Source organism: Hakea prostrata, chromosome 3 (genome assembly GCF_041222555.1).
Source record: "Hakea prostrata isolate BN-2017 chromosome 3, UWA_Hpros_2, whole genome shotgun sequence".
Taxonomy (NCBI): Eukaryota; Viridiplantae; Streptophyta; class Magnoliopsida; order Proteales; family Proteaceae; genus Hakea; species Hakea prostrata.
In genome coordinates, this window is record NC_142602.1 from 36,195,646 (window position 1) to 36,219,628 (window position 23,983).

At 39.1% G+C, this 23,983-nt stretch overlaps 1 pseudogene; it reads left to right on the forward strand.

Moving 5' to 3' along the window:
- Positions 1-19,213: 19,213 nt before the first annotated feature.
- On the forward strand, positions 19,214-19,882 carry LOC149022172 (E3 ubiquitin-protein ligase RSL1-like; annotated as a pseudogene).
- The last annotated feature ends 4,101 nt before the right edge of the window (positions 19,883-23,983 follow it).

Below are 23,983 nucleotides of genomic sequence, written 5' to 3' on the forward strand. Positions count from 1 at the left end.
TCACACTCCCGGGTACGCCAGTTAAGGTACCGGTTGGGGGGATGTGACAGAAACTCACTAGGATTTGGGTGTGGAAGAACAACTGGATCATTTTTTTAATGTCCTCCTCCATGGATTTTGTCGATGCACAGAACCACGGGTCACAATGAAGCTTTGTAGTTGGAATTGTAGAGGATTTGAGGGGGGTGGGGGACTCTACAATTTAATCATTAAAGGATTTGATAAAATCTGCTACCCCTGATGTGTGTTTTTTAATGGAAACAAATAATGAAGATGCTGTAGTTCAGAAGTTAATGAAAATCTTGAATTTGATCTTTACTTCTCAGTGCCTCCTTTAAATTCTGCTGGTGGACTATGTCTCCTATGGAAATCTCATGTTAACATTCAGATTCTCCAAGCTAATAACAGGATCATTAATGTACAAAAGCAGGGGGATGTATCTTTCATGACTTGCGTATATGGAGATCCTATAAAGACCAATAGGCATTTGGTGTGGGAGAAGCTGAAGCAAGTTGGAACTTACAGGAAAGAAGAGTGGATTTGTATGGGTGACTTCAATTCAATTTTATCATGGTATGAAAAGTCTGGAGGAAACTGCAAAGGTGGTAGGTATGTTCGAGCCTTTATAGAGGTAATTGAGGCATGTAGATTGATTGATCTTGGATGTCAAGGCCCTAAATTCACTTGAAGTAACAAGAGAAAAGGGGATGCTAATGTTAGAAGCAGGTTGGATTGGGTCTTCTCGAACAGTAAGTGGAGGTTGAGATACCCAGAAACCCAAGTCTTTTGCCAACCTGCTATCTCTTCTGATCACTCGCCTATATTGGTGGACACTGAAAGTATGCCTATAGAGGGCCTAGACCTTTTAGGTTTCAATCAATGTGGTTGAGGCACGCTGGTTGTAAAGATGATATTACTCATGGATGGCGAACTGACTAGCCTTGTGAAATCCAGCCCAAACCTAGCCAGGACACCCTATCTGTTTTGGGTGAAGAAAGCTTTGTTTAATGTTTGACCTTGAAGTTGGACCTTGATAACAGTGGTACTATCTTTGAAAGTCTTAGGAAGTCATGTCAAACCTTTCCCTTAGAGTAGATCCAATACCCCGAAGTGAAGGTAAGGGGTCTTTGTGGGCCCTCTCTATAGAAGACATGGTGTTTGACCCAAAACCCACGGAGATTGATGATGGTGCTCCATACTTGGAAGCATTGTTAGTGTTTGATAAGAAACTACACCTTGAAGAAGAGGAGATTAGTTGATGGACCTAATGCACTCTCGGACTTGATTCGAAGGTAATTCTTTGACCTAGACTAGTTAATTGAGATGTAGGAAGAAGCCCATCTGAAATTGAGTTGATCTGGCCCTCCATTTCCCTACCTTATGTTGATGTTCTTGCTTGGTCGACTGGCCAGTCAGCCAACCTAGTCGACCAACTAGTCTACCAGCTGCATATTAAGCCCAAGAATCTTTGGTTTTTAGGTGATTTTATGCTCTACTTAAGGGGACTTCGTAGTTAGAACCCTATTCTATTGCTAGAACCCTTTGAGAACATGGGAAGACTCCTCTTAGGTCTCTCCTTGGCTTTGGTGAAGAGCTCTTGCAAGATTCTTAGTTTTTCATTCTCAAGTTCATCTTCAAGGTAAGGAATCTGCTGCTCTCTCTCTAATTCACTCCTCTTTTTTTTAACTCATTATTGCTGTTGGGACTATGAAGAAGGTGCTGCAACCTTGCAACCACCTCTTCTTTTGTCTCTCCTTATATTTGTATAAACCTCTCTCTATTCTATCAATGCTATGCATCTCATATTTGATTCTTAGCTTACATTCTTATGATTTTCTTCACATCAACATGATTTCTTTTCCTAAACTGATTTCTCTAGCATTCTAGGTCTGATTACATGTTAGTATGTATCTTAATCTATTGCTCATTGTCCCATTGATTGAATTCCTAATTTCCCATACACTTGCAATTGATTTCATTGAAGAACAAGATTTTTGCAAGTTAGAAGTTAGGGTTTCAAATTGGGGATTCTTGATTTGATCATTGTTTAATGTCTACTCTTTATTAGATAGTCTTCATTTATTGTTCCTAACATTCCTTTAAAATTTTTGAGTGACCCGAGTCTCGAAAGCTAGGTTTCGGATAAAAAAATTCCATTTTCAGCCCCGTTACTGTTCACTTGGTCGAGTGCTTGGTCGACTGAGTCAGTCAACCAAGCCAGTCAACCAGCTGAATACAACTTTGTTGTATTTGTCCGATTTGATCCGTTCGACCTCCGATTTTCTTGATTTTTCTTCTAATATTGCATCTATGATTGTCTAGGGTGCAAATACTATCTTTGGGACCATTATCTTTTGACCTTTGGATTATCTTCAATTCGAATTAAGGTAAGGACGGTTGTTACCATAATGACGTAAATTACGTGAATCTTGTTTCAATTTTTGGGAACTTCTTAGATTCACTTTCATTATCGTATTTCTTACATTGTATTACCGTTGTGAGTACTTCAAGTACAGTAATGCCATATTTCTGTATTTTTTTTTTAACATGAATATTCATTCTTGTTAATTACATATGCAATTGATCATGTTATTATGTATCTTTCTATATGATGGGATATTGATTGCGTATGTTATGTATGAATTGGGATTGTTATTGATTAGGTATAATTTGGGATTGGGGAAAGCCCTTTTGACATTTCTGTCCTTGGACATCAGTGGGAATAGTATAGGATATTTCCAATGGTGCCCCTTGACGCTTTCCCGGATTATTGGTTGTCATACCTAGGACTTGTCTAGCGGTGTTTGGCTAGGATGTCCTTGTTGTATCAGACCCGATTCAGAAGGGTATTGAGACCGAACGACCCTTGGTAGCAACGTGGAATTGTGGGCGCTCAAGATCGGTAACCAACTCGTAGGGGACATGAATCACATTGTGGATACTTGTAAGAGGCCATTTATTGGCAAAGTTGCAAATAGTTAGACTTGGGCTCACGGGCACTCAAGACCGGTGAGTTATATCCATGAGAAGACGTGAGAGCTTCCCATCTATTATTTGTGGATGACCAATAGGGTTGATGTGTCCGTAGTCCGAGTTGGTTGTAGCCATAGGATACGTGACTCTAGTGTGAAAGATACTGAACTGAGTTGATTGGTGCCATAGGGGAAGTATCTGGATCTGACTTGATATGACTGAGTAGATGACTTGCATTGGGCTAGGCTTTACCTTGACATGCACCAATACTTAAACCAATTGATGATGTGAGAGAGTGGTGACCTAAACCCCAGCCATGAAATGTCCCGAGGGATGCAGGACCCATTACCAACTGGAGCCGAGTGACTGAGACTTACCCAAAGAAGTATGGTGCTGTGACTTAAAGCATGTCTGCATATAGAGATCAACATACATAGAGTTAGATTCATACATGCATTGTGTGTTTCATATCATATTGCATCATGCTATGTTTTGTATTATGTTATTTATGTTATTGTGGAATAACTTGCCTTGTTGAGTTCTTTTGAACTCACTCCTTTTTGCAACATCTTTTGTTAGACTTTCTTGCAGGTACTACTACTGTCGACTATGATGGTCAATACTATGAAGACTAGGTTGATGACCCATACAATACTAATTATGGTGATTACATCGGTGAAGACTATCAGTACGAGACTGATACTTATCAAGAGTGGCTCGGCTTTTGCACTTGTGTGCCAGCGATGGGATATCGTCCCATTTTCTTTTTGACCTCTTACTAGATTTGTTGAGACCGTAGTTTAGTTTTGTTCCCCCTTTATTTTGGGAATTGGTTGTAATCTTTCCTTTACTATAGATCTACCTTCTGCGTATGTTTGTGGGGGTATATTTCCACTATACTTTACAATTATCTCTTGATTTGTATCATTGTCGACACTCTGATGTTCTTTTGTGATCCTTCTGAGATCCTTTCTTGACTTTTATTATTAAATTACTTGAATACAAAGATTTGTTCTTGCTTTTGATTATATTATTGTGCTAAGTGGATATGATTGTTCCTAAAATTGATCTTTGGGGTTGTGGATCACTCCTCCGGGTATTCCAAATAGGGTACCGGCTGGGTGGATTTGGCAGGATGTGACAAGCCTGACAACACAACCCCTATCCTAAACAAGCTATCGTCTTGTAAGGAGAGACTTCTGCACTGGAATAAATACACTTTTGGTCATCTTCAAACCTCTATTTCTGCTCTGAAGAGACACCTTGCTGAATTACAGGACATGCCAATTTCAGCCTCCACACATTTTGAAGAAGAGGAAGTCATGAAGAAGCTAGATGAGCTACTTGCATGCGAGGAGGAATTTTGGATGCAAAAATCGAGGATCCAATGGCTTTAAGAAAGGACCAGAATACTGCCTTTTTCCATACATCTACCCTATAGAGGAGAGCTTACAATAGAATCCTGAAAATTAAGCTGGACCATGGAGAATGGTGTCCAAAGGAATACATGGTTTATAATAGATTTGCAACCCATTACCAAGATTTGTTTTCATCCCAAGGTGTGGAGGAGGAAGCCCTTGGTCAAACCTTAGGCTGTATTTCTCCTACTGTGATTGAGAGGGATATATTGAGCTCTGTGCTTGCCCTGATGAGGAGGAAATCAAAGCTGCCCTCTTTGCGATGGCACCCCTTAAGACTCTTGGTGAAGATGGATTCCCCCTCTATTCTTTCAGAGGTTCTGGTAACTGCTTAAAGATGATGTTTGCAATTTTGTGACTAATGCTTTTTTGACAGGTACCGTCCCACCAGAAGTGAATAATACTTTGGTGTGCTTGATTCCTAAACAGCCTAATCTAGAGGAGATCGATCATTATAGACCTATCAGCTTGTGTGGTGTGGTAAGCAAAATACTTTCTAAGGTGGTGGCCACACACCTCAAGAAGTTTCTCCCCTCTCTCATTGAAGAAAAGCAAACAACATTTGTACCAGATAGATTGATTTCGGACAATGTTTTTCTCGCACATGAGGCTTTCCATTACATCAAGCAAAGGAAAAAAGGCAAGAGCAAATTGATGGCACTAAAAATTGACTTAAGGAGGGCATATGATAGGTTTGAGTGGCCCTTTTTGGAGAAGATATTACTGAAGATGGGTTTTGCTAGTAAGTTGGTAAATCTTATCATGGCCTCAGTTACCTCAGCTAGTTATCCATTTATTATAAATGGTTCTATAAGATTTGAAGTGAAACCAACTAGGGGGATCCGACAAGGTGACCCACTCTCGTTGACTTTATTTGTCATTTGTGCACAAGGCCTAAGTGCTTTACTAAAGCAAGAGGAGATGGATAAGAATATTAGAGGGATTAGAATTAAAAATAGAAGTGAAGCATTATCTCATTTATTATTTGCAAATGATTGCTTGGTCTTCTTAGAGGTGAAGTTGCAAGAAGTGCATAATGTCAAGATCTTATTGGATAAGTATTGTAAGGCATCTAGGCATATTATTAACTCCAAGAAGTCTTCCATCTACTACAATCCCAACACTCCATTAAGGCTAAAGTGGCGGTTTTCAAGAATTCTCAAACTCCCATATGGTGATTGTGAAATCCAGCCCTTTCCTAACCTTGACCCTGACCAGGATCCATTGGTGTTTGTAGGTCTGAAGACCCGGAGTAGTGGAAGAAGAGACTTGTGGGCCCTCATAGTCGAAGATTCGGTGTATGACTCAGAGCCTATGTGTGAAATCCAACCCAAAACCTAAATTAGACACCCTATTTGCTTTGGATGAAAAAGAACTTGTTTGATGTTTGACCAAGAAGTTGGACCTTGAGTATGGTGTTGATATGTTTAGAAGGTCCTAGGAAGTCAAGTCGGACCTCTCCCTTAGTGTAGATCTAAAGGCTCGAAGTGAAGGAAGAAGGCTTGTGGGCCATCTCAGTTGAAGACATGGTGTTCGACTCCGAACCCATGGAGTTAGACAATGATGCCCCATACTTGAAGACCTTGATTGATCTAGAAAAAGAGACTATGCCTTGATGAAGAGAAGATTGGTTGATGACCCTACTAGGTAAGTCACTTTATGATTTGAAACCATTTTTCCATGCTAGGTAAGTTATAGTATATGTGTTTAAAGTTTCGTTTGATTCCGAGTAGTGAAAGGCCCTCAAATCCCTGTTTCTAGCTAAGTTGACAGTTTGAGTCGACTGGGCCAGTCTACCCAGCCAATCAACCCAAGGATGCTGAACTCGAGCAGAATCTTCTAAATAGGGTTATTGTGAAACCCAGCCCTGACCCTAATCCGGAAACTTTGTTAATTGTAGGTCCAGTGACCCGAAGTAAGGCAAGAAGTCATCTTTGGGCCATTTCTGTTGAAGACTTGATGGCTGGATTGGAATCCATGAGTGTTGATGCTAGTGTCCCAATGGTGGAAACTGCACCCGGATGAAGATTGGATTAGTTGATGGTCTTGGAGTGGTCTCTGTATTGATTCGAAGGCATTTCTAACTCCTAAGTATGCCACTCTAGGTGTGTGCAAAACCCCTTGATGTTTGGACTTGATCTGAGCCTTCAATTCCCTGTTTTGAAGTTGCTGTCTTGATTGATCGACTCATTGGTCGATTGAACCAATCGACCAATCAATCGACCAATTGATTCTGTTTTTGAAAATTGAATCCTGTCTCTTCTATTTAAGTCTAATCTCGGGAATACTTCGCCTCCTTTGCCTCCTAAGCCTCTGGAACGAGTTAGAACCCTAATCTAACCCATTCCCATGCATTCTTTGGTGATTTCTCGCAAAGACTTGAAGAATTCTTCATCTTCCTACGGCAAAGGTATGATTTCACTCACTCTGTCTTCTATCTTTGATTTTCTTTCTTTTATTCTGTTATTCATTGAGATCAGAAAGATGATGAAGCACTCTTGTAATCATCAATTCTCTGATCTCACCATATTCTTTAAGACTCATGATCATCATCATGATCTTAAACCCTGACTGTTGAATTCTTGAAAACCTAACCCTAATCCTTTAACCTGTGTGATTGTCTGGAGAACTTTTGGTAACCTACCTTGTGAAAGGGAAATCCTTTTTGGGTAACATTGTGTTAACCTAAAACTTAATCATCTATATTTTCCGGTTTTGATTTGTCTTTGTTCATCCGAGTATCTCACAATTATTTTTCCGAGGGAACCAAAAAGGGTGAAACCCTAATTTTCCTGGATCAAACCCATGAACCCCCTTGTTGATCATGTTAACCCAAGTATTATGTTTTCTTTACTAGATCTGAATTCTTTCATATCCTAGTTCATTATCTTTAATTTTTCTATTTTTCCCTCCTAACCTATGTTCAACCTATTTAGGTTAACCTCATGATTTCTAGGTTGTAACTTGAGAACTTGTTTTGATTTATGATTTGATATCCTCTATACCCTAGAATACTACCATGATAATTCCCCTCTGATTTGTACCCTTTTGAACCATCAAATTCGGTTCTGGATTCTCAAAATCCGGATTCTTGCAGGCCACTGTCTGCATTGGTCGACTCATTGGTCGACTGGTCCAGCAGACCAATCAATCGACCAATGAGTACAACAACCTCAATCTTGGTCTGTTTCGATTGATTTATGATCTTTTCCTTTATGCATCTTTCCTAACATGTTGTGTGCACTTGTTTAGGACTGTCTTCTCAGGTTTAGTCAAGATCATACTTGATTCTTTAAGATCCCATCCAAGTTAGAAGGTAAGGACAGTTAATTCCTTAACTGCATAGATTACTTGTTCTCTGGTTTCTACTTTATGAAACTATGAGATTACCTACTGTTATTGTATTTTAATTCTGATCTCCTACTGTGGGAACAGTAGCACTTGTTTATATCATCTTTTTCATTATTTATGTTATATGAATTACTTATTACTGCTTAATCTGATGTTGCTTTTACATTTCTTTTATATGATGAATTACTGGTTGTGTATGTCATGATTGATCTGAGAATGTGTTTGATTAAGTTTGGTTTGGGATTGGGAGGTGTCCTTTTGACACTTCTGTCCTTGGACATTATCAGAAATAGTATGGGATGTTTCCGGGGTTGCCCATCGACACTTTCCCGAATCAATGGTTGTCATACCTAGGGATGTCTAGCAGTGTTTGACTAGGATACACCCTTGTTATATCAGACCCGATTCGGAAGGGTATTGAGACCGAACGACCCGTGGTAGCAATGGGGATTCACGGGTGCTCAAGACCGGTGAGTTATATCCGTGAGAGGACGGGAATCACATTGTGGGAACCATTTATTGGAGGGTTGCATATGGCTAGACTTGGTGTAATATCCAACCCTATTCTAACCTTGACCCTGACCCGGATCCACTGTTGTATTCAGGTCCGAGGACCCGAAGCGGTGGAAGAAGAGATTTATGGACCATTCTGATTGATGATCATGATTCGGAGACCGAGCCCATGGACATTGACAATGATACCCCTTGCTTAAATGCATTGTCCGTGTTTAAGGAAAGTCTGCACATCGGAGAAGATTAATATGGTTGATGTACCAAATGACCTCCTGTGCATAATCCGAAGGAATTCCCCGAAACTAGACTTCTTGATTGAATTGTGGAAGAAAACCTCACTCAATTTGACCTTGTATAGCCTTTCAAATCCCTACTTGAAGTTGTTGTTCTAAACCTGAGTTTTCTGCTGAAATCATTTTGGTCGATACCATCGACCAAAATGTCCCAGTCTGCCAAGTTAATGATTCCATGGAATATTCCTTTTCTATTTAATATGACCTCGAGCCTTGAGCCTTTTGCAATCATTTTCTCACCTGGGAACGTGGGGAGAGCTTCCCAAAGCAGCTCCTTGGTTAGTGTGAAGGGTATCTCATCAAAGACACTTAGTTTATCATTGATTCTTGCCTTCATCTTCTACATTAAGGTATGACTCTTCATTCCACTCTCCACCCTACCATTTTCTACTCCTTTCTATTGTCATCTTGCTGATGGGACATTTGGAATGGTGCTGCAACCTTGCAACCACCACTCCAAGTGCCTAGTCATGCTCAATCCATGATTCCCTTAGCCATTCATTGATGCTAATGCTTATATCTCATGCCTAGCATATGTATTCCATGCTTTACCTATTAACATCATACCATTTGATATCAAACTGAGCTATAAAGTGTATTATGTTCATGTTTAACATTGCCATATGATTCCAATCGAATTCCTATTAGTTCCTCTAGCTATTGCATGCTATTCCTCATCAATGCAATCAATTCCAACTCATGCCATGATGTTTATCACTTGAACTTGATAGCTCAAATTGGGGCTTTTTAATTAGACCATTGGATTGGGTTAATTCCTTGATTTATAGTGTCCTACTACTGTTGTTAAGTATGCCTCCAAGTTCCAGATTGATCCGAACACCGAGAAGACTCATTTGGACCAAAATCCCCAAAATCCACTATTCTACCCGAGGACTATTTTGGTTGATCATTTTGGTCGATACCATCGACCAAAACCATCGACCAAAGTTGTTGCTGACAGCAACCTTGGTCAGTTTTGACTCGAATGACATCCGATCTTCCCGACTTCTTTTTCGACTTATTATTGATGTTTGTTTAGGGCCTTAACACTTCTATTGGACTATTCTTGGTATTCTCAATTCATCATCAACTCATCCAAGGTAAGGATGGTTATATCCATAAACATATAAGTCATCAAATATTGAACTATGCTTTATTCAAAGAATGAAATCCCTAAATTTCTTTCAATCATTATGATACTGATACATATGTGTTAGAACAGTAACATTTAAATCTTTATACATTTGTTGTGTTACTCTATCATTTTGATTTGCTTATGTTTATAATGATTCGTTTCAATATCATGATTTGAGTACTATTATGAATATGCATTGGATGCATGAGAAATGATGAGATCTGATGTGTGATTGCTTACGTATGACTTGGGATTGGAGGATGTCCTACTGACACTTCTGTCCTTGGGCATCGGAGGGAATAGTATGGGATATTCTCCGATGGTGCCTATCGACACTTTCCCGAGTTATTGGATGACATACATAGGAGTGTCTAGTTGTGTGGCTAGGTTCATCCTTGTCGTGTCAGACCCGAATCGGAAGGGCATTGAGACCGAACAACCCGTGGTTGTGTATGGTTGGATGGGCGCTCTAGGCCGGTAGCCAATCCGGTAGGGGACATAAACCATGCTACGGATACCTGAAAGGGGCCATTTATTGGTAGAGTTGCATATGGATAGACTTGGGCTCACGGGCGCTCAAGACCGGTAACCAATCCGTGAGAGGACGTGAGAGCTTCCCGTTTACTATATATGGATGACCAATAGTGTCACATCCTCCCAGCCGGTACCCTATCTGGCATACCCGAGAGTGTGATCCACAGCCCAAAAGATCAAGTTTAGGAACGATCACATCCATTTCGCACAATAACATAATCAAAAGCAAGAACAAATCATAATGTTCAAGTACTTTATAATAAAAGTCAAGAAAGGATCTCAGAAGGATCACTATAGAATATCAGAGTGCGGAATAACAAGATACCAAATCAAAAGACAACTGTAGAGTATAGCGGAAATACACCCTACAAACACATGCGGAAGGTAGATCGAAATCTAAATAACTCTCTAAGCTAATACAAGTAGAGTAAAAGATAAGTCTAGAAGAAACAAAAGAAATCTAATCCACATCTTCAGTCAGCTCTTCTTGTTCTTCAGTCTTCATCTTCTTCACCTTGTGCTTCCTCATACGACCGTCAAAGAAATCCGAACTTGTAGAGAAGTCTAACAACAGATTGTACAAAAAAAGGAATGAGTTTGAAAGAAACTCAAGGCAAGTTAATCCATAACATCATAGGTAACATGTGGCAAACCATAACAAGATGCAATGCAATATGAAACAGAGATAATGTATGAATGCATCTAACTCTATGTATCTGGTCTCTATGGCAGACATGCTTTAAGTCATAGCACCGTACTTCTTTGGGTAGGTCCGCTCACATCCTCAACCATTTAAGATATCTTGGATTCCCTCACCCATTTAAGGTATTCTTGGGCAGCCGGTTGGTAATGGGTCCTTCATCCCTCGGACAAACCATGGCGGGGGTTAAGTCAACTCACTCTCTCACAACCATTTGGCAAAAGTATCGGCGCATGTCGGGGAAAAGCCTAGCCCAATGCAAGTCATCTAGTCGGTTATATCAACTCGGCCAGATACTCCATTCCTCGCCCGACGATCCTTTCCGGTATCCTTCGCACTAGAGTCGCGATCCTATGGCACCGACCAACTCGGACTACGGACTCATCAACCCTATTGGTTATCCAAATATGGTAAACGGAAGCTCTCATGTCCTCTCACGGGTTGGTTACCGGTCTTGAGCGCCCATGAGCCCAAGTCTAGCCATATGCAACCCTCCAATAAATGGCCCCCACAATGTGATTCCCCCTCTCACGGGTTGGTTACGCTTGAGCGCCCGTGAATCCCCATTGCTACCACGGGTCATTCGGTCTCAATACCCTTCCGAATCGGGTCCGATATAACAGGGGTGTATCCTAGCCAAACACCGCTAGACATCCCTAGGTATGACAACCATTGATTCGGGAAAGTGTCGATGGGCAACCCCGAAACATCCCATACTATTTCCGATAATGTCCAAGGACAGAAGTGTCAAAAGGACACTTCCCAATCCCAAACCAAACTCAACAAACACATTCTCAGATCAGTCATGACATACACAACCAGTAGTTCATCATATAAAAGAGAATGTAAAAGCAACATCAGATTAACGGAATAAGTAATTCATATAACATAAACAATGAAAAGATGATATAAATAAGTGCTACTGTCCCACAGAGGAGATCAGAATTAAAATACAATAACAGTAGGTAATCTCATAGTTTCATAAAGTAGAAACCAGAGAACAAGCAATCTATGTAGTTAAGGAATCAACTGTCCTTACCTTGATTATTGCCGAAGATAATCCAAAGATCAAAGAGAGAGACACCAAACATGGCAAATAAACCCCTAACAAGCATAGATACAACATTAGGAAAGATACCTAAAAGATCAGAGAGCAAACGAATCAAATCGAGCGAAAATTGAAGCTACGACTTCATTGGTCGATTGATTGGTCACGACCCACGACCAATCATCGACCAATCGAGTCGAACGGGATAGTGAAACTGTTTGGCCATAACTTCTTCGTTTGAAGTCGGATTGATCCGAAATTCGAAGGGGAACTTCCTAGGATGTATTAGAATCATATGGGAAGATAAAATCATCAAGTCATGGTCAAAAGATGGGTTCTTGATTTAACCCAAGAAATTAGGGTTTCAACCTTTATGGCTCTCATGAAAAGGTTATGATCACAGGAAGAAAGGGAATGGTTGCAATCAAGAACATAATAAGAAAATCTTGTTTAGATTAATAGAAACATTATGGGAAGATAATCATGGTCAAAAGATGGGTTCTTGATCTAACCCAAGAAATTAGGGTTTCACCCTTATGGTTCCCATAAAAAGGTTAAGATCACGGGAGGGAGGAACCGATGATTGGCCAATTACAACAAGAAGAATTAAAGAATATTGAATTTAGATCAACCTCCACATTACCCATGAGGTTTCCTCACATGGGAGGTTACCAAAAAGGTTCTCGAGATAACCACCCCAGGTTAGGGTTTCAAAGGATTAGGGTTAGGGTTTTCAAAGATTCCACTGGCTAGGGTTGAGATCATGATGATGATCATAGATCTCAAGGAACAAGATGAGATCATGGAGTGGATGGTTGCAAGAGTGCATCATCTTCTTCCTGATCTCAGCCAAGAACTGATTAAAGAAAGAAAATCAGAGATGGAGAAGAAAGAAAAGAGAGTAGACATACCTTGATGCGAGAGGAAGAAGATTACTTCAAGTCTTGTGAGAGATCACCAAGGAATGCAAGGGAATTGATTAGATTAGGGTTCTAACTCATTCCAAAGGCTTAGGAGGCATAGGTGGCAAAGTAATCCCGAGATTTGACTTAAATAGAGGAGATAGGACCAAATTGGTAAATTCAGACACCATTGGTCGATTGGATTGGTCTACCGGTCCGGTCGACCAATGAGTCGACCAATCAGGACAACAAGGTTCAAACAGGGATTCGGAGGGCTATACAAGGTCAAATTGAGTGAGGTTTTCTTCTACGAGTCAATAAAGAAGTCTAGTTTCCAGAAATACCTTCGGATCAAGAATTGGAGTTCATTAGGTTCACCAACTAGGCTCATCTTCTTCGATGCGCAAGCAGGATTTGACAGACATAGCTCAGCAACTTCGGACAGGGATTTGGAAGGTTATATGGGGTTAAATTGAGTGAGATTTTCTCCTACAAGTCCATCAAGAAGTCTAGTTTCGGGAAATATATTCAGATTGGGCACAGGATTTCATTAGATATTTCAACTAATTCACCCCTCTTCGGTGCGCAGATTCAAAACTAACACTGACAATGCTCTCAAGTGAGGGGCATCATCGACAATGTCCATGGGCTTGGGTTCCGACACCAAATCGTCAACCAAAAGGGTCTACAAGCAACAAGCTAAGATCAAATCAAGGTCCAACTTTAAGGTCAAACATTTAAACTAACCCTTCTTTACCCAAAATAGATAGGGTGCCCTGGCTAGGTTTGGGCTGGATTTCACAAATAGGGTTGATGAGTCCGAAATCCGGGATTTCGCTGACTCTAGTGTGAAGGATACCGGAAAGGATCGCCGGGGGCGAGGAATGGACGTATCTGAATCTGACTTGACCGACCGAGTAGATGACTTGCATTGGGCTAGGCTTTACCGTGACATGCGCTAGCACTTGACCAAATGGTGATGTGAGAGAGCGGTGACCGATTCCCCTACCATGGTTTTGATGACTTTACCGATCTTCCCCGGCATTCCCAAGATATGGAAATGGGAGAGTGACTGACGACCCAAGAAGTACGGTGCTATGACTTAAAGCATGTCTACCTTAGAGACCAGATTCATAGAGTTAGACTCATATCCGCATCATATGTTCCATATCACATTGCATTATTATATGTTCCGAATGTGTATGATTTCTAATTATGGAATAACTTCCTCTGAGTTATTCGAACTCATTCCTTTTGTGCAAATGTTTTAGATTACATTCAGTGCCGAAGATTACGATGGCACCTCCTATGAGGCGGACTATGATTCCACAACTACCCTCCGGGTAGGGCGCGGTGAGGATTCGTATATTGGAGCCGAGAGGATTATATTCGCACCGGGGTTAGCCCCAGGGCGGGAGCGGCACGCGGGTTTACTCATCCGCTGTTGAGGAGACTACTATTAGTATAGAAGAAACCTAGCATAGTGCCCCATTCCCCGTGTATTTGTGGAACCATTGGTCTTGTAACTAACTTATCTTTGAGTTTATCTTTTGACACTTAGACATGTATTTACGTTATCACACTCTTTCACTCAGAAGTGTTATCATACCTTCTCACCCTTATATATGCTTTAATGTTACCCCCACTCATTTATTTATCTTATCTTATTCATGATATTTAGTATTAACTTTTTACCATTGATTATTATTGTTCATGATTGTGTTACCGTGTATGTGGGAGGCATGGACCTCAGATCATTGATCCTTGGACTGTGGATCACATCCCGGGTATTCCAAATGGGGTACCGGCTGGGTGGATGTGACACTTGGGCTCATGGGCGCTCGAGACCGGTGAGTTATATCCGTGAGGGGACATGAGAGCTTCCCGTTTACCATATGTGGATAACTAATAGGGTTGATGAGTCCGGTGAGTAATATCCGTGACTCTAGTGTGAAGGATACTGGAAAGAATCCCGAGAGGGGAGGAATGGAAGAATCTGGAACTGACTTGATGTAACTAAGTAGATGACTTGCATTGGGCTAGGCTTTTCCCTGACATGCGCCAGTACTTATGCCAAATGGTTGTGAGAGAGTGTGTTGACTTAACCCCTACCATGGTTTGTCCGAGAGGGATGCAGGACCCATTACCAACCGGCTGCCCAAGATACCTTAAATGATTGAGGGAACCCAAGATATCTTATGGTTGAGGGAACCCAAGATATCTTATATGGTTGAGGGTGTGAGCGGACTTTCCTTAAGAAGTATGCTGCTATGACTTAAAGCATGTCTGCCATAGAGACCAGCATACATAGAGTTAGATGCATTCACACTTTATCTGTTTCATATTGCATTGCATCTTGTTGTGGTTTGCCACATGTTATCTATGATGTTATGGATTAACTACCTTACTGAGTTTCTTCGAAACTCATTCCTTTTTGTATATTCTTTGTTTAGATTATCCTGTAGGTACAGATTATTATGACGAGCAATACAGTGAAGCGCAAGACAATGAAGCGTATTACACGCAAGGTGCTGGCGACGATCAAGATTACTCTGATGATCCCCCGACGGATCAAGCTGCGTACTACTTTTGAAAACAACATAGAGTTAGAACGGATTCATTAGATTGACGAAGTCCATACTTATGAAGACGTTATCTATAAACTTGAAGACGCTTGATCTTAGTTTATTTCTTAGTACATTTGTTTCAGTTGTAATTCCTTTTGACTTTCATACTACGTTCCGCTATCTTGGTGAAGTGAGTTTCCGCCTCACTTTACTCCTTTTTGATATCATTGGATATCTGGTATCTTTCCGCACTTTGATTATACTGATTATTCATTTTTGTTTTGAACCTTGTTTATAATATTAAAACTTGATTTATTTCCTGTTTATGATTATGTTATTGTATATGTGGGAGGATGATTTCCTCGATACTTGATCTTCGGGGCTGTGGATCACACTCTCGGGTATGCTAGTTAGGGTACCGGCTGGGAGGATGTGACAAAATGGTATCAGAGCCCAAAGTTCAAGGAAATCCTAACCACAGAAAACAGTAACAGAACATTCCTGAGTCATAGATCCAGAAGTGACTCATCTACTCTTAGAAGTGAATAATAGAACACTTGGACTAGAACTAGTAATGAAGCATAACTGGATACTTCTGAATAATGCACAATAATTATACTTAAACAATTGTCATTTAATGCAATAAAAGAAAAGTGCATAATACACAATAATAAAGTGAAACAAAGAGAACTTCATTAACTTTAAGAAAAGTTTTACAACTACTACATCTGAAAAGCATAAAAGAAAATCCTAGTACAGTCTATCTAGGTGATCTCCTCGATCTCTTGTAAGCTCGGAACTCCTCTGAAAGCTAAGTCACCTGATACTCTAGGGTCATCAACCAATCTTCTCTTCATCAAGGCGTAGTCTTCAAGTCCAAACATAACGGGGTTTTGCACACACGTAAAGTGACTTACCTAGTAGGTAGAAATGCCTTCGAACCAATACAAAGAGCACTCCAAGTCCATCAACTAATCCGATCTTCAACAGGATGTAGTTTCCATAAATGGAACACTGACATCAACACTCATGGATTTCAATCCAGCCACCAAGTCTTCTTCTGAAATGGCCCAAAGATGACTTCTTGCCTTACTTTGGGTTGTCGGACCTACAAACAACAGGGTTTCCGGGTCAAGGTTAGGGCTGGGTTTCACAAGGATGATGTTTGAAAAGTGAGGGAGGACATGATAATCGTATGTAGGGAAGAGACAAAATTTATGATCAAACGACGCAAGAGAAGATAACGTTAAGGAAGATGAAAAGTTATATTTAAGAATTTATGAAAAGTCTGACAAGAAGGAGATTTCAGCTGGTCTACAAGACGATTTGGGGGCTGAGCACAGAGATGTAATAATCACGCAAGATGGTTTGATTATTAAGAAAGTTATGGTTTTATAAGGAGGGTGAACCATAGGTCAACGTTCAAGTTAATGATGATAGGATGACCTGGCATTATAGTTTTTTGGAAAGTATAAAGTACCTTGCGAAAAGACATAAAAGCTGAACGGGGTATGCTAGATGATTTTGATAGAAAGGTTCAAACCTTCTGATCAGAGTCTCGTGTAAGTTCGACCTGATCAGCAGGCTTGAGGGCTTGTGTTGTGACTAAAATATCCACTTCCGGTTTATACCGGTCCAACAGGTTTAACCGGATTCAATTGATGAGATGAAAGAACCTGTGGGTTCGTCCGAGATTATAAAGAAATGATGATCAACACCATCCAATCAGAAGTGATGATCCGACGGTCGTGATTGAAAGTATTATGAGCGGGAAAATCTATATAAAAGAGGAAGGAGGATTCGTAAGGAGGTAAGTCTCTCAGATTAGCTAAAACACTAAATGATTCCTGATTTACGCCATTAGAGTAGCTCAAAAGCTCTTACGAGCTCGAAGGAACTATCTTCAGATATCTAACTAGATCGTCGAAGAAGCGACGCCAATCAAGACGATCGGCTCCGTTTCTAATTGGTTTTCATTTTCACAGTGAACGAGAGACTGATCGAGGAATCAATTCAACCAGGTCAATCTAGATCTAAGGAGTTTGGTGCGAAGGTGGCGGTTCGAGGCTATCGGCAATTTTAGCACCAACACTGATCAAACTTCCAAGAGTTCTACTAATGTTAGAAGTCCCATAGCTAATCAAACACCAGTTATTACATACAAGAAGAACACTACAATTGGTACTCACAAAGACACTAGGCAACCCAAAGGAGATACTAATTGGTACAAACTCCTAATCAATATTTTATGTAAACTAAAACACTAGAGTCCTAGCACCATAACCACAAGACTCCTAGAACTATACAGAGAAGGACTCTAAGAACACATGAAAATGGACTCTGTTTTTATATAAAACTATGTACTAATTCATTGTAAATTAATGTAATTATTATTTTCTGTGCTCTTTCATACGCACACTCAGATTCTCTCTCTCCTTAACGTCCCTCTCTCTCTCTCTTCTTCTCTCTTGCTTTCTTCAACTATTATTATCTTAAACATAATATATACTACACTATTGAAATTAAAAGGAAAAAAACAAACTTTTGGTGCTTAAATTTATATAGTTTTTTTTTTTTGTAATAAAATATGCATAGTTGTTGTGATGGCAACATTTGTTGACCTAACACCTTTTCTGTTGTAACAGAGAACTTACTAAGAATTTCATCAACACTTTTTTGAGAACTTACTAAGAATTTTACCAACACCTTTTTTCATACTACCCATATCAAGTGATATGCATGGACTTTATATCTTGTTGATATTGATATTAGGTTTGTGTGGTATCAATTGCATAATACAGACAAGAGTTAGAGAGATATCACCTACTTTTTTGTGCCTTGCTCAACCGTCTATCAATTCAAGTTAAAAACAAACCAAACCCTATTAGTAATTAATTAACTGTTTCACTGTAGCATTTTATTATTTCAAATTATGTATTAACTGCATTTTTATAAAAAGATATATTTACCCAAATTTTATAAGTTAGAAAAAAAAAAAAAAAAAAAAAAAGGTATTTCAGAAATAGTGGTTATGGCTTTGTAGAGAGGAGATTGAAGCCAAATAGCTATTAAACGATGACTTTAGTTTACTAGAGTTATTGACATATTGTTTCAGCTCGGTGTTTGAATGAAATAAATAGCTTCTTTCCAATATGGAATTGATATTCTACAAAATTGGAGCTAGGATGGAGGGTCTTCATTCTCCCTTTTTTTTCTTCTTCCCAAAAATTAAAATAGATTTTAAAGTTAAAGAGGGCAATATGAAATTTCAAAATTTACTCATTTTCAAAATTTCTATCCTATCCTCTTTTACCTTAGAATCCATTTGGATTTTCAAGGGAAAAAAAGGGAAGAGTATGAAAAGCAACAACAAGCTGATTTTTGGAATGCCTTTTGATTTTCTCTCATATAAAATTGAAATGTAGATGTATTTTTGTTTTCTAATATAAAACTAATGGTGTTAGGTACATGAGACATTTGTAATAGAATAAATGCTAAGGATATAAAAATAATAGTTTGTAAACCTTAGAGATATATGAGTAAATTGGCTTTTAATTTATTTTTTAATATCCTAATTTAGGCTCTGAAAAAAACTTGAAAAGCAGGAAGAAGTCATCAAAGAGTGATAGCCTAAACAGTCACCGCCATCATCTTTTTCCTTTTCTACTTCTTTCCTCTTTTCTCTGCAACTACAGTAGTAGCGCATCACAATACAGACTTGCAAAGTAGATACCCAACCCCAATCTATCTTCCTCGCTCTATCTCTTTCAAGCCTAACAATGGGAAACAGATATGCCCATCAAACCTCATCGGGGTCCTCTTCTGCTAAGGATCTTGATCAGAAAAAAGAACAAGAAGAAGAGAAATCAGGAGTGACTTGTGAAATTTGCATAGAGCCTATTCCAGGAAATAAGAAATTCAAGAACAAGAAGAGGTGTGCCCATTCGTTTTGCACAGATTGTATTGCAAAATATATAGAAGCAAAGATGGAAGAAGCTGCTTCAGAAGTAAAATGCCCAGGTTTGCACTGTGAGAAGCTATTGGATCCTATCTCATGTCGTTCAATCCTTACCCAGAAACAGTTCGAGAAATGGTGTGATCTGCTTTGCGAGGGAGCAGTTCTAAAGTGGGAGAGAGTATATTGTCCATACTAGGATTGTTCATCGTTGATCCTGAATGAGTGTGGAGAGAGTAATGTTAAAAAAACTAGATGCCCTAATTGCAAGAAATTTTTGTGTTATCTCTGCAAAGTTCCATGGCATGAAGGTGTTGATTGTGGAAGAACGGTGAAGATAAGGGAGAGGAATGATATTTTGTTTGCTGAGCTTGTTCAGAAGAAGAAATGGACCAGATGCCCTATCTGCAAACACCTGTGTGGAGCTTGTTTCACGGTTGCCCAGGTTGTTCGATGCAGGTTTGCATCTAATTCAACTCCATCCTTGCTTTAATTTCTTCCAATTTGTTTCAGTATTAGTTTGTTGATGGGTTTTGAAGGGTTCTTCTTCAATCTTGCAACTCCAATTAATTAAGATTCAAACTAGATTAACTGTTAGTTTCAGAATGTTGGCTCCAGCAATTTGTTCTTGGAGAGGATCTAGATCTTGGAGTCGGTAGGGAATTCTTGAGCTATATAGCTTCTCTGCCATATGTGGCACCAGTGATTGAACACACCTGATGATATCAACACTTGTGAACAGATCAATTGTTAGGTTTGGGTCTCTTACTATTTGCTGATATTGGAGTACATATCGGAATCCACTGTTGTGGTCTCTTTTAGGGATTAGCTTCTTAGGATGAATTGTGGCCACCATCTGTTTGTTGGATGGTGTGTTCATTACGTTGTTAAGTGGAGAGAATTCCAAAGTGAGAGTGAGAGTGTGTCTCACGCCGTTTCCTTCGTTTTTTCCCCTTGAAAACTCCCTGCGTAAATAAAGGAGTGAATCCAGCGTTGAAGGTTTCTATACAAGTAGAGTTAGGGTTGGTGGGGGGAGAGGGTAGCGAAGGTAATTTGTTTTATGTAGTCTTATCCCCATGGTAAAAATATTTCGAAATTTTGGTCGTTTCTCCATAATTTTGGTGATATAAACCGAAATGTCGCCGAATTTTCACAAATTTTCAGCATATTTTTCATGAATTTCTCTCTCTTCTCGAGAACTTCTATCTTCTACTTCTTGCATTCTTACCATATTTACCTTCGGTTTTTGACATATAGTAGTAGATCTTGTTTCATTTTTTATGGGTATAACATTGTTTGCGATGATCAAGCGGGATTCTAATTTTGCCAGTATACAGTCTCAAGTATGTGCCAATCAAGAACACCAATTTAGGTGAGGTTTTAGGCATAAGTAGTAATTTTAGTGTGTTTATTGACATCAAATTAGGCTAGACACAGATTTGGACCCTAAATAACCTAAAATACCCCCGAAATGGGGGGTCGAATCTGGCCGAAATTGACCAATATTTTGCCGAAACTTCACACGTGCTTATCCCATAATATTTGTTGAGAGCCTGTTTTGTTGTCTTGATCTTAGGATATGATAAGGATGCCAATTTGGTATTAAACCATATGCCTAAATTGAGACCGAAGCAATCCCAAACAGTTTAAAGAACGGCATTGTATAGTTTTTAAATTGGTTTCAATTTTGGTACAGTAATATAACGTTTTTTTATGGGAAAAAAATCTTCTGTTGTGTACATCTCTCTGTTTATATGCCAAACAAGTGGTTGGAAAAATTTAAAAATTAAAAGAGTATTGAGGATTTTTTTTTTTAATTTAAAATTTAACCTTTGATCACAACCATTTGTTTGGCATATAAGTGCACTGCTGTATACAGGTAGAGAGATGTGCACAATAGATGACATTTTTTCCCCTTTTCGGATGTGCTATCACTGACACACCAAAGGCCAAAAATGAGAACATATACCCATCGTGCAACTTCCAGGCAATGAGGGTTGTTTTGGAGGGGCTTCAAAAATCCAAGCAATCAGGAATCACCAGTATCATCATTTGGACTGATTATGCTAATCTCATTGATCCACTAGAGTGGGGAAGTGGAAGGTAAAGCCAAAGAGGTTCCAACTTGGGACTTCTTGGTATGGGCATGACCGTGGGGAGTTCAGATTCTCAACTTGCAGGGGTAGAGGATTGTGTTTCTTTAAAACTTTTTTCTCACATTTTTTATCTCTAAGCATAAATAAGGTGGATTTGAGGTGAATTTTCCTCATATAAATGTGAATGTGGTAGAGGGATGTGAGGAGAGTAAAATCTTCTACCGGCTCACCAACTATAACTGGCAAGTGTGATGAGATACTTGTATTATTACTGATCTTTTTGAGTATATTCTAGTGTTAAATGTTATAGCTAGGATGTTAATCTTGGTAGCTTAGTGCTTAGCAATTAGGGTTGCAATAAGGTCAGTTTGATGGGCTTTTCAAAACCTTGATCTTGAATACCCCTAGCATGATCATTGACCATAAAATAATAAATCAAATAATCCATCATTCCATAATGCTTTCTTACATTTATCAAAATTAACCTACAACGTTATATGGTTTTTTTTTTCCGTCCAATTACAACGTTATATGGTTGGATAAGTAAAACCACGTCAAAAATCAAATTGTGAACCAACCTAACCCAAATTTAGGGCCAAAATAATCGCCACCTATCTTACCTTCAGGGGGCAGAATTTTGAGCCCATAGTGAGTATGGGCTCAAGAATGCCATTTCAATGGATTTAATCATTTTTTTATGGTTTCTTTGAATTGAAATTTGACCAATGAGAGGGTATGCATGTGTATGTTTGCCATATGGCAATAGTTAAGGTCGGGCCTGAATTGTTGTTAGTTAGAACTGGGGGCTCATAGGGCCAGGTTTGAACTCAAAACCTGTTTGGTTTTAGTGTCACTGCATTAAAGACTACTACCACTGTGCAAGAAGCACATCCTCAGCCAAGATGAAATTGTCTAATGCGAGAGAATGCTTAGAAGAGCTTCACAGAAATGGTTTTAAAATGTGTTAGATTTGTGCAAAAGATTGATATCTGATCACATGGCCTTGATTTCAACCCAAACACACAAAATCATCAACATATATGGGATTTTGTATCACTAAATGATAATTGCACGCTCTCTCATCTTGAACATAGAACGCATGTAGCCAGGCAGCATTTTTTTCCATTCATTTGTTAGTTAAAAAGTGAGTCCTTAGAAATCTAGAAGATCCCCATCAAACAGCATGAAGGATCGGATAAGTAAGTTCCTCCATTTGGGGTTCATCAACATGATTGAGCTTGAACTTTTATTTTGTTGATGTTGTTTGTGAATGCAGATGTGGTATCAGCTTTTGCTATGGCTGTGGAAGAAAAACTCCAAACCAGTTGTGCTGGTGCAAGAGAACAGTGGGTCACAGCTGTTGCTTGCTTCTTGTCCTCCTTGCTATTATCCTCTTGATTTTAGGTGTATTTGTTGGAATCTTTTTGGGGATCAGGGCAATAATTAGGAGGTAGTATGCAAACCTGACCCATATGTTTCAGTTGAGATTTTAGTAGAAACTTAATGCATGTATATATATTTCTGTATCAAGGTTAGATGATATATACTACCAAAAGATAGGGTAGAAGATATGTTGTCATTCTTCTCTACAAGGGAAATAGTGAATATGAGTGTCTTTTGTTCAATGAACATGTCTTTGATTTTCTACCACTCATGCATCTCTTCTTTTTCTTCTTTTTTGTATGGTTGGTTGGCCTAACTTATCACAATCATGAGAGTTAAAAGAGTGCCACATTGACACTTGTTTGAGTTGTTCCATGATAGTTGATGTTTGAGATAATTATTGTCATCTCCTATAATGAGATGACAACTTTCTTTCATGTATTGAAAATACTTAAAAATTTTGTGTTTTGTTTATTTTTACTATTACCTTTTTACCAATTAAGAATCAGTTTGTTAACTGATGATGTGGCATCTTCTATTTTTCAAAATACCTGAAATTAACCTTAAGTGGTGATTAGTATTTGTTTAGCCTCTAGTTAAGTTAGTTTTCAATCCTTGGTAAATTATTTTGAGGGTCCGTGTTTGACCTAATCCTTTCCTTGTTGCCAACAGTAGAGCTCTAACTCTGCCCTTGTCCAAATTTCTTGCTTTAAAGTACTGAAGTTTCCCTTAAGTTTATTAAATACCCGTGCACACAATAAAATATGTGAGTGAATCAAGTGTATTTCATGCAAAGAGTTGCATAGACATTGTTTTAACTTATGATTGGTATGGTCCATGTGAGTCCCATGAACATCCTCGAAGGAGTAATTTATACTCCTATCAACAAGACAAAGATCAAAGAGAGGCGAAGAGAATTGCATTACGATCCCTCAGAATACTATTTGGCTGCTCTCCTTGAAGAGAATCTCCCAATGAGTTATATGATTAAGCCATAAGTAATATTCTAATTCAATGATACTCATTGGATTTACTCTAGCTTTTGTATTAAAATATTCCACGCTGCTGAATCCTCTAATTCTTTGGGCATTCATTAAGAATGGCCCTCCAAGAAA